Consider the following 12,288-nt stretch of genomic DNA (forward strand, 5'->3'; position numbering starts at 1 on the left):
TAGTGTATTTAGGGTCCATTCTGATTTGGAGCCTGTATAGTCCAGGTGAAGCCCTTGAGGAAATACAGATAATGACACTATCCTGGCTATACTAGCATTTGTTGTAAACAAAATGAAAGGGCATTATTTCCTCTGCCAGAGCCCTTACTGGGGGCCAGCAAAAAGTTAGTAGCAGATGGAATAGTAAATTATTATGTGTTTGACTACAAAGGAAACTCAAACCTTTTCTTGCAGGATGCACCCAGTTCACAGCTGCCATCCGCTTCAATTTAGCACATCTCCAAACCTGCAATTAACTCTCTTGAGCGTTTCACTTTGTGGAAAAGGAGCAAATGCAGACAATGCCATAAGGAGTGCACATGGAAGAAAAAGCAGGCAAATCCAGCATGGAGAACAAGGTAAATGATCCCTTTAACCATTCTTTCCTTTTGTTAAGCTAGTCCCCAGCAATCCAATCACGGCATTAAACCCTTCCTTTAAAAGAACTGTGATAATAACTTTTTGCAGTGGTTCCAGGCAACTAGGCACTGACACGCGCTTTCATCTTAAGTCTACTTGAACGCCAGCATTCCTCTGCTTTATTTAGCAGTAAAGGTTCATCTGTGTGATATCAGGTACATTTTTTCGTGAAGGTCTGGCATATCACTCAACCTCCTCCCCGACAGTCACCTCCACTGCACTCTATGTGAAACACAGCTGCTAAGACCCTCTTCCTTGGCCATTACTCTGACCTCATCCCTGTCTCTTTGAATCTTTCCATGGGTTTCCCGCTTTCTGCTGCACCAAGATCAAGTTTTGTGTCCTCACCTTCAAGACCCTTCACAACTTTTCCCTTCCCTACTTCTCTGCTCTTTTCTCTTTATCATGGCGCCTGATCCTTACGATAGCAATGATGCCAACTTCAATTTCCTGATTACCAACTTCTCCCACAACCATCTTGGACCTTTCTTCCATGCTGCCTGTGCATAGAACATCCTCCCTGAAGTAGTGCTTAAGGCCTTCCTTTTCTCCCTTTGAATCCCTCCTCAACACCAATTTCTACTTCAGTGCCTACGTAAAATTTGCCATCTAACAATGGCTAGGTAGAAGGCCAGTTAGGGTAGTTAAGTATGAAAATTTTGAAAGGCACCTATGGGAGTTAGGTGCCCAATTCGCAGTGAAATTCACTGGGTGTGTTTGAATGGCATGTTATCCATTCCTAAAAAAATTTCCCCCAGCCTTTATTTATTTCTCATTTATTTGATAAAATGTAACCCCCAAAATGATCTGCCAGTTATAAAATTCTTATATCTATTAGTAGCCTGCTAGCTGTCAAGGGAAGGAGAAAACTTGGGGATAGGTGTTTATATATAAACATCGAGGTACCCATTGGAAGTGGTCAACATATTTCAATTGATTTTTTTTAAGGAATGTTAATTTTTTGGAAATTTTCTGTTTCTCCATCACCCCCGTCTCCCCCCAAAAAGTCCTTCTGTAGCAAGCCAAAGCTAAAAGGATTTAAAATATATATTTATATGTTCTTTGATTCCCAGATAAACTACATTACAGAAGAATGTAGGTCCGAATCCTGCAAACACGTATACATGTGATTCAGAAGAATGATTTTAATGGCAGCACTTGTGGAGTAAGATGTTACTTAGGAACAGTTACACATGCTTAACTTTATTCATGTGAGCAGTCCTCCTGAAGTCACAGAAAAAAAGAAGTCTTTGGGACTGCTCACGTGAGTAAAGTTAAGTATTTCAAAATCCTTTAGACGTTACCTGTGCTTAAATTTACACACATTGAGTCCCGTTGACTTCACTGGGACTACTCTCATTCATAAAGTTAAGCATGTGTGTAACTGTTTGCAGGTTGGTGGCCTTCAATGATGAAGCTTCTGGGTTCAATCCTTGCTGACAACTCATTGTGGGTAGTTGTTACAGACACATCAATTTATAACAGAGTATATTTTTCTTTCCCCTCCGTGTCTCCCAAACCAAACCGTGCTTGTGCAAATGTTGGTGCTGAATTTAAGGGGTGAACTATGCAGCTAGATTAGAATCTGTTCAAATCAAAAATAGCCAAGATAATTTGCAAAGAGGAGAAGAAAAAAATGAGAGAGCTTTTTTACAGACTCATTATCCATTTGAATTATGTGGTGTTGCTTCTGTAGCGTGTAAGTTCTACATATTCAATTGAATAGTTCAGGGATCCTTAAGGGAGAGACTGGAGTCTAACCCTTGTCCATAATATTTGGGGAAGAATTCTTGACCCTGTCTTATTGATATTAGTGACAGGCAAACTTCACAATGCTCTGAGGCTTTATATGAGCCCTGTAAGTGCTGACAACTTTGGAATCAGATTTTTTGAAATTTAGTTCCTGCTGCCCCCCAGTTGGGGTGTACATTTGGCTCTCTTCATACACTGGCAGGAGTCAAAAAGAAAACCAACGTCACCTTTTCAAAATGTTTTATTGAAAATAAATAATAACATATGTGAAAAGATCCACAAATGCTAGAGGATAAGTATCATAATAACAGAATAATGGTACTCAGCCTCAGCATAGCTGCGTAGATTTGTGTAATATTCTCTTGTAGTAAATAAGTGCGGAAGGGGTTAATATCTGCCCAAATTGAACAGAAAACGGAGCTGTGTAATTTATATATATCATGCCATCCATTTGTGGGGAAAATATCTTTCCAGTAGTTGGCAGAGGGCATGGCTAGAAACACCCACCGACAAGGGTGGGGGGAAATGAGGATGCTGTTAGGGGAGATAACGCTATAGGTGAGGCAATATCTGCAGTTCAGGACTACGGTGTGTAAAAATGTGCAGTAAGCTTACTGAGCCACTTACCATCCGAGATGAGAGCCAGATGACCTGCTCCTCCCACACTCACGCAATTCACTGGTAACTCTTGTTGTCGAGGCAGCCCCTGAAAAGTTTATATTATGCATCAACTTGCTATGGTATCAATTTTCTGTTTCATATTTCATGCTTTGCAATGTTATATGGCTTTTCCAGGTTACTATGGCCCATTGACATGTCTAGCCATTCCAATAATTCAATAAAAACATTCTGACTTAAGGTTTCTAATTCTTTAACTCAATGGCATCTGGCTTATAAGCATGATGAGGTTTAGTGTTTACACTGGTGGCTTTTCCATTTAAAAGTCAGAGGAAATCTACAGGTCTCATTCTAATATTGTGCTTGGTGGGAGAGGACTAAGAGAAAAGCCGGAACATTTAAGCCTGTATGTCTCCTTCCAGCAAAGAGGTAAACAAAATGAGAGTTAAAAAGGATAAAATGTCTCAAAAGCAGCAGACATGGGCAGCTTCTCATCAATCCTGTCTCCCACCGCCACCCTCCTTCCCTTCACAAAATCCAAAGGAAGCCTTGCCACATGATAGCGGGGCTGGAAGAAGTCGTGTTAGGGTGCATTGTTCATTCCTTGCCGACAGCTGGGGGAGGGGGAATGATGTCCAGGTATAGTAGGGACAGAAAGTGGCAGCACGTCTCCTGAGACAACTCTGTCACCAGGTGTAAGGGGAATCGGAAAAAACAGAATGGAAAGGCTTCCTTAAGCAAGGTTCAAAATTTGTACAGAAGCACGTGCTTTTAGGAACATAAGATGTAAACTAGAAGTGAGCCCCAGGGAGGCTGAGTCCAGCCCTCTACCATCACAAGCAGCCCCCTCATACAATTGCACTCATAAATTTGTCCAGCGCAGGGGCATAGACACAGGTGGGCCTGGGGGGGCCACAGCCACACAAACTTAGCATCCAGGCCCACCTGAATAGGGGCTGGAGCTCCCTGAATCCACAGGCTGGGAAGGGGTGAGTCATCCCAGGAGGGGCAGGTCTGGGTGGGGCTAGTGCTGGGGCTGGAGACTGGGGCAGCAGCACGTGGCACTGGCAGGAGAGGGACACAGCCAGCCAGGCAGATGGACACCAAGCTGAAGTCAGCCAAAGCTCAAGCCCTGGAGGGGTCCCCCTCTGCCCCATGGTGCACCCCGCAGCCTGTGTGCCCCGGGCAGCCTCATCTTCTTGTGCCTGCTAAGCAGTAAGGGCCGGCTGGAGGGGCTGGGGAGAGGTGCCGCCCCCCGCCCCATCCATCCTGTTCCCCTGCCCCCTTGTCATTGCCCACCCACCTGAAAGTCGAGACCCACCCAGTTTTCCTGTCCTGGCTATGCCACTGATCCAGCTCTCTCTTCAAACTAATTAAGTAATGTAATTTTCCCCGACAACTCCTATAGGGAGGCTGTTCCAGAAACTCACCCCTCTGGTAGTTAGAAACCTTCTAATTTCCAGCCTGAATTTGTTCATGGCCAGTTTATATCCACTTGTTCTTGGTGCTGACACTGTCCATTAGCTTAAGTAGCACTTTACCCTCTCTGTTATTTACCCCCTGATGTATTCTGAGAGCAATCACATCACATCCCAGCCTTCATTTTGCTAGACTAAACAAGCCAAGCTCTTCCAGTCTCCTCTCATAGGATAGGCCCTCCATTCCCCTGAACATGCTCTTCTCTGTACTTGCTCCAGTTTAAATTAATCTTTCTTGAACGTAGGTGATCAGAGTTGTAGACAGTATTCCAAATATGGTCTTACTAATGTCTTGTACAATGACATCAATACTTCTCTATCTCTACTGGAAATGCCTTGCCTGATGCATCCTGGGATCACATTTCCCTTTTTTACAGGTGCATCACATTGGTGGCTCATAATCATCCTATGATGGACCCACACACCCAGGTCTCTCTCCTCCTCTGTCACTTCCAACTGATGAGCCCCCAGCTTGTAGCAGAAATTCTTATGATTAGACCCTAAATGGATGACTTTGCACTTTGTACTATTGAATTTCATCCCATTTCTATCACGCCCCAGTCTTAAAGGTCATCCAGCTCTTCCTGTGTAATATTCCAGTCCTCCTCTGTACTGATAATGCCTCCCAACTTTGTATCATCAGCACATTTCACTAGCCCGCTCCTGCTTTTTGTGCCAGGGTTATTAATAAAAATATTGAATAAAATTAGTCCCAAGACCAGTCCTTGTGGAACTCCATGGGTAACCTCTCTCCAGTCCAGTAATTCATCTTTCAGCACAACCCGTTGCCTTCCCCTTGGTTAGCTAATTCCTTCTCCATCTTACAATTTTTGTACTGATTCCCATCTTCTCTAATGTAACTAATAATTTCCCATGTGGTACTGTCATATGCTTTACTGAAATCCACATCTATTAGATCTACTGCATTTCTCTAATCTAAAAAATCAGTTATTTTCTCAAAGAAGGAAATCAGGTTAGTTTGGCATGATCTACTTTTGGTAAACCCATGGCACATTATTTCCCGTTTACCATTTACTGTACCTCTATGGATTTAATTGTTCTTTCCTTCACAATTTGGTGTAAAGCCTTGCAAAATGCTGAGGTCAGACTAACAGGTCTGTAATTGCCTGGATCACTTCTCCACGCTTTTTTAAACATAGGTCTAATGTTAGTTATTCTCCAGTCATATGGTACTACCCCCAAATAGGTAGTTTATTTAAAAAATCCTTGCTACTGGATTAGCAATCTTATGCGCCACATCTTTCAGCTTTCTGGGATGGAAATGATCTGGTCCCTCCAAATTGAGAGCATTAAACTCTTTACGGTTTTCTTCTACCTCAGATGTGGCAACTTCCATTTCTAGACACACATTTCTATCAACCTTCATGCCTTCGTGCACATGGTCCATGTTTATCATCCTTATTGAGAACCGAGGCACAATATTCATTTAGTTTGGGGCCATACCTGGATTACCTTCAAACTCATCCATGCCACATAGCAGGCCAACCTCACCCTTCCTAATTCTCTTTTTATTTATATAACTTTAAAAAACCCTCCTATTTATTTAATTTCCTTAGCAAGAGCTAATTCAGCTTGACTTTTAGCAGTACTCACGTTAGTCTTAAGTTTTCTGACCTGCATGGTGTAGTTTCCTTTGCTGATCAAGCCCTTTTTCCATTCTTTGTAGGCGCTCTGCTTATTCCTAATTACCTTTTTGAGGTGGTTATTCACGCAGCTTGGTCTGAAGCCTTTCTCTACTTATTTATACTTCTCTGTGTTGAGCCAAACCTTACTGAGGGGTGCCCATGACTAATTAGCACACCAAGTATCACACATCTGAGAGGATGGGCCCTTGCTTTTCACTGTAGCAACAGGATGTGTCTAATACGCAGACTATACCCAAGGGCCCAATAAGTGCTGCTGCATTAGATGTATGTTGTGTGTCTGGAAGACCTCAGGGGATTAAAGTGATTCTAAATTGAAAGGAGGGTGAAAACTGAGAGCCTGATGTCACTGGAGAAAAGAAACCCTTTGGTTTATAGAAAAGGAGTACTTGTGGCACCTTAGAGACTAACCAATTTATTTGAGCATAAGCTTTCGTGAGCTACAGCTCACTTCATCGGATTCCTACTGTGGAAACTGCAGAAGACATTATATACACAGAGACCATGAAACAATACCTCCTCCCATCCCACTCTCCTGCTGGTAATAGCTTATCTAAAGTGATCACTCTCCTTACAATGTGTATGATAATCAAGTTGGGCCATTTCCAGCACAAATCCAGGTTTTCTCACCCTCCGCCCCCACACACACAAACTCACTCTCCTGCTGGTAATAGCCCATCCAAAGTGACCACTCTCTTTACAATGTGTATGATAATCAAGGTGGGCCATTTCCAGCACAAATTCAGGTTTTCTCACCCCCCGCCCCCCCCTTTTCCAAAAACCACACACACAAACTCACTTTCCTGCTGGTAATAGCTTATCCAAAGTGACCACTCTCCTTACAATGTGTATGAAAATCAAGGTGGGCCATTTCCAGCACAAATCCAGGTTTTCTCACCGCCCCACCCCCATACACACACAAACTCACTCTCCTGCTGGTAATAGCTCATCCAAAGTGACCACTCTCCCTACAATGTGCATGATAATCAAGGTGGGCCATTTCCAGCACAAATCCAGGTTTTCTCACCCCCCCACCCCCATACACACACAAACTCACTCTCCTGCTGGTAATAGCTCATCCAAAGTGACCACTCTCCTTACAATGTGTATGATAATCAAGGTGGGCCATTTCCAGCATAAATCCAAGTTTAACCAGAACGTCTACCTTGCATAATGACTTAGCCACTCCCAGTCTCTATTTAAGCCTAAATTAATAGTATCCAATTTGCAAATGAATTCCAATTCAGCAGTTTCTCGCTGGAGTCTGGATTTGAAGTTTTTTTGTTGTAAGATAGCGACCTTCATGTCTGCAATTGCGTGACCAGAGAGATTGAAGTGTTCTCCGACTGGTTTATGAATGTTATAATTCTTGACATCTGATTTGTGTCCATTTATTCTTTTACGTAGAGACTGTACAGTTTGACCAATGTACATGGCAGAGGGGCATTGCTGGCACATGATGGCATATATCACATTGGTGGATGTGCAGGTGAACGAGCCTCTGATAGTGTGGCTGATGTTATTAGGCCCTGTGATGGTGTCCTCTGAATAGATATGTGGGCACAGTTGGCAATGGGCTTTGTTGCAAGGATAGGTTCCTGGGTTAGTGCTTCTGTTGTGTGGTATGTGGTTGCTGGTGAGTATTTGCTTCAGGTTGGGGAGCTCTCTGTAGGCAAGGACTGGCTTGTCTCCCAAGATTTGTGAGAGTGTTGGGTCAACCTTCAGGATAGGTTGTAGATCCTTAATAATGCGTTGGAGGGGTTTTAGTTGGGGGCTGAAGGTGACGGCTAGTGGCGTTCTGTTATTTTCTTTGTTAGGCCTGTCCTGTAGTAGGTGACTTCTGGGAACTCTTCTGGCTCTATCAATCTGTTTCTTCACTTCCGCAGGTGGGTATTGTAGTTGTAAGAATGCTTGATAGAGATCTTGTAGGTGTTTGTCTCTGTCTGAGGGGTTGGAGCAAATGCGGTTGTATCGCAGAGCTTGGCTGTAGACGATGGATCGTGTGGTATGGTCAGGGTGAAAGCTGGAGGCATGTAGGTAGGAATAGCGGTCAGTAGGTTTCCGGTATAGGGTGGTGTTTATGTGACCATTGTTTATTAGCACTGTAGTGTCCAGGAAGTGGATCTCTTGTGTGGACTGGACCAGGCTGAGGTTGATGGTGGGATGGAAATTGTTGAAATCATGGTGGAATTCCTCAAGGGCTTCTTTTCCATGGGTCCAGATGATGAAGATGTCATCAATATAGCGCAAGTAGAGTAGGGGCGTTAGGGGACGAGAGCTGAGGAAGCGTTGTTCTAAATCAGCCATAAAAATGTTGGCATACTGTGGGGCCATGCGGGTACCCATAGCAGTGCCGCTGATCTGAAGGTGTACATTGTCCCCAAATGTAAAATAGTTATGGGTAAGGACAAAGTCACAAAGTTCAGCCACCAGGTTAGCCGTGACATTATCGGGGATAGTGTTCTTGACGGCTTGTAGTCCATCTTTGTGTGGAATGTTGGTGTAGAGGGCTTCTATATCCATAGTGGCCAGGATGGTGTTATCAGGAAGATCACCGATGGATTGTAGTTTCCTCAGGAAGTCAGTGGTGTCTCGAAGGTAGCTGGGAGTGCTGGTGGCGTAGGGCCTGAGGAGGGAGTCTACATAGCCAGACAATCCTGCTGTCAGGGTGCCAATGCCTGAGATGATGGGGCGCCCAGGGGCAGATGGAAAAAATGTGGGCCTCCCTACATTCCTGTGTCAAACTTCAAACTGGAAACCTGACCTTGAGACTCCTCCTGAGACAGACCGGTGTAATCCCCAAATCATTCTGTTTGGGTATCTCAGCAGCCTGTGGCTTTCTGCAGCTGGGTGATGATTTGCCATTGGTTACTATGCTCTTCAAGGAAACAATTAGTTTCAACAGAGAGATTGGGCACTCTAAGGGTACGTCTATACTGGGATAAAAAACCCACGGCTGGCTCAGGTCATCTTACAGGGCTCTGGCTCCAGGCTGAAAATTGCTGTGTAGATGTTCAGGTCCCACAAGCCTGAGTTAGCTGACCCAGGACAGTCACAGATTTTGTTTCCTTGTGTAGATGTACCCTAAGAGAAAAATACTGTTGATGTGGGCGTTTTCACATATTCACGTAATTCATCTAATGAGGTCATGTTCCTAATTTAGCCTTTGAATGAAATTCTGAAAGCAAGAAGGATTTGCCTTTAAAATCTCAACTGTTTAGTTTCACCCTGTGACTTCTTTACTTTTTCAAAATTTGGAAACCCCACCGGAGTTTGAAGAGGACGTGTTCACCTTTAGCCTAGAGTCAGATTTCAGAGTATTCAGACATGTACAATGTCGAGACCTATTTACTTGAAGTCATGTTCCAGCTAATGACTCTAGCTAATGGGGTCATGTTCCTCAGTCAGCTGTGGGAAATAAATTCTTTAACATCATTAGACCTTTGACCCCTGCCCAATACACCATATACCAAATTGAACAAATGACTACTGGCACATTAATTTGCTCTTTCATAGTGTCATGTGGCCACTTGATAATTTGCTTCATGATGTGTCAGTTTCCAGAATTAAGTATGATATTGCCTAAATGTTAAAAAGCTGTTATTAGAAAGCAAAGGACCCAAGATAATAGTCATATGATTGTTATGCAGAACTTTATTTAGAAGAGGCAGAGTCCAGATTTTAAAAAATGTAGGAGACCAATTTTAATTAGACAGCAGCCCATAGTAGTATTTTCATAAACTCCTTGGGGCAGGGATTGTTGTTGTGAGAAATGCTTCAGCATCTTCCTTTATTTGTACATTGCCAGATAACCTGGCAATAAATAATGACATATATAACTATAACTATAGCATTTCCATTACGTTTTACCTAACACCACTACAAAACGATACCTCAACACATTCAGAATTTCTGCTAAGAATTGCCAGGTGTAACCCATCTTTGTTAGTATTAATGGAAAGCTTCCTTAACTGGCATAACAAAGGCCTGGGAATAAAGTAGTTAATTCTTCAACTTAAGTTTAGAATGGGCCTGAAAAACAACATTCAAATCTGGGTTCCAGTGTGCTGTTCTATGATCCCTTCCCTAAGGTTCAAAGTGTGTGGATGTCAGCAAAGCATTTTCAGATGCTGTTTTGTAGCAGAGAAGAAACTGCAGTGGCAGGATACATGTTGAAACACTTCGTTTTTTCTCTTGCATCATCTGCAGTAATTCTGAGGCGTTAAAACCAGCCCAGTTGTTGCTTCTCACATAGCATAGTTATGCCATGGCTGGCGCGGCAAATGACTGAGGTGAAGGCATTAACATAGCTCGCATTCAGCATGCAGAGGCACTTTGTCCCTAGTGCTATGCCCACAGTCTGGCTGGCCATTATAGCATATGCTATGGCTGTCTGAGTATCTAGCTGCCTGGGTGTCTGGGAGCTTTCCCATCCCTTTGATTATTAGAACAAGGGAAATAAAAAGTGGCTTTAGTTATACCTTAAGACTGGAATCATTGCTGTGTTTTATAGCATTGAGTTACTAAGGCTCCTGGTGGAAGCTTCTCTTACTTGGTGATCTAGACAATGGGTTAGAAGCAAGAGCAGGCAAAGTGGACAAAACTGATTTTTTCCCCCACTTTCTGTAAAAGTAAGTTGGTCCAAGCATTGCTCTCCGCAGCCTTCCAGAATTTCCATACATTGATTTCACTAGAAAAACATGTATCCCCTTGGTAAGAACTTCCTAAAAGAAACGCACATCCGATTTTGAAATGACTTTATCAAATAGAACTGAGCTAAATCATAACAAATAACTTATTCAACCAATTTTGCCTTGAATCTTGCACGTCCCTTGAATGCCTGTGAACAGATTGTGGCTTTCTTGTGTTCCTTATCAAAATAATAATTTAAAACTTATTTTTGTGGCTTGTTTGGCCAAATTGTGAGGTGTGTTGCTGTATATGATTGGCTAAATAAGCCACATGATACTGTTGCTGTTCTCTAATTAGCTGAGCTTAATCCTCACCACCAGGTTTCTGGTGAAAAGGCTTGTGGAAAGTGAATCTGGAATTTGCTTTTCATGAGTGTTCAGATGGGGTAAGCGTAAACCACATTTTCCAATGGGCATTCATAGAGTAAAATCCATTTGGATGAATGTTCATGGAAAGGGAACACAAAAAAGGAGAAAATATTGGAAACACGAAAGTGAATTTGTTTTAAAAAATTAGGATAGGTGCTGGAAGTCGGGGTACTGGGAGTACAGCAGCACCCCCTGGCTTAACATGGTTTCCATCATAGGCAGGGTTTACCTTACAGTTTGATCCAATGGTTTTCAGCACCCGCACTATAAAAATTGTTCCAGCACCACTGAAAATTAGAACAAATATCGGAGGAAGTATTTTTGCATTATTCATCTAGCTCTATTATTAAGTAATTTAGACTCTAAATATTTGGCCAGCCTTTTTGTTTAATGGATTATAGAGGGGGGAAATACCTAGCGTCCACATCCCAATCCCAACGTTCTTGCAGGACCCATCTGAGCTCCCTCTGCTGGTTCAGACATAGCAATTACCAACCTGATGCTGTTCCCAGCTCTGTGTTGAAACTTATATCATCACTCACACTCAGGCACCAAGCAAGGAAATAAGCCGACAGCACCATGTAAATTGCAGCTGCTTTAGAAACACAAGAGATAAGTCAATGTTAGCCAAATGGAAAGGACAAAGTCAATGGGGGAAAGCGATTTTATTTTCACACAACAAAATTAGTGTAGGGAAAAATCCAAAAGTATTGAAAGTATTGAAAGTATGGGTTTGTTATTATGTTATGGAGATATGATTCAGGTGGGGAAATCCTTATTCCTGTGTGGAGCCCCATGGATGTCAGAGGGGTTTTAGGGTTTTAGGGTCTGTGTGCATGAGTCCAATTGCAGTACTGTGGACTTAGATTGTCAGCTCTTCAGGGGAGGAACTTTGTGTTCCTATGTGTTTGTGCAGCACCCAGTTCAATGGGCCATGACCCAAATAGGGGTCTCCTGTACCTATTGCAATACAAAATCATAATGACATCACAAATGTGTACCACTTTTTCTTCAGGCTACACTTTTAACTGTATTTGTCACGTAGCATGTGCAGGACAATACTCTTTCTGATGTGTTGTATGAATTGGTTCATTTCCTCTATTGTTACTGGTTCCTTGGCAAATGTTTAATAGCTTAAAAAACCTGTTGAGCTCCAAGCTTCTGTACAGGTGTGAGGTATCATATTGATTTGCATTGAAGTGCAAAAAGGTAGTTGTCCAGTATTCAGAAGAGGTGAGAAAGGAGACAATAGCTGGC

This window comes from Natator depressus, chromosome 1 (genome assembly GCF_965152275.1).
Source record: "Natator depressus isolate rNatDep1 chromosome 1, rNatDep2.hap1, whole genome shotgun sequence".
Classification (NCBI taxonomy): Eukaryota; Metazoa; Chordata; order Testudines; family Cheloniidae; genus Natator; species Natator depressus.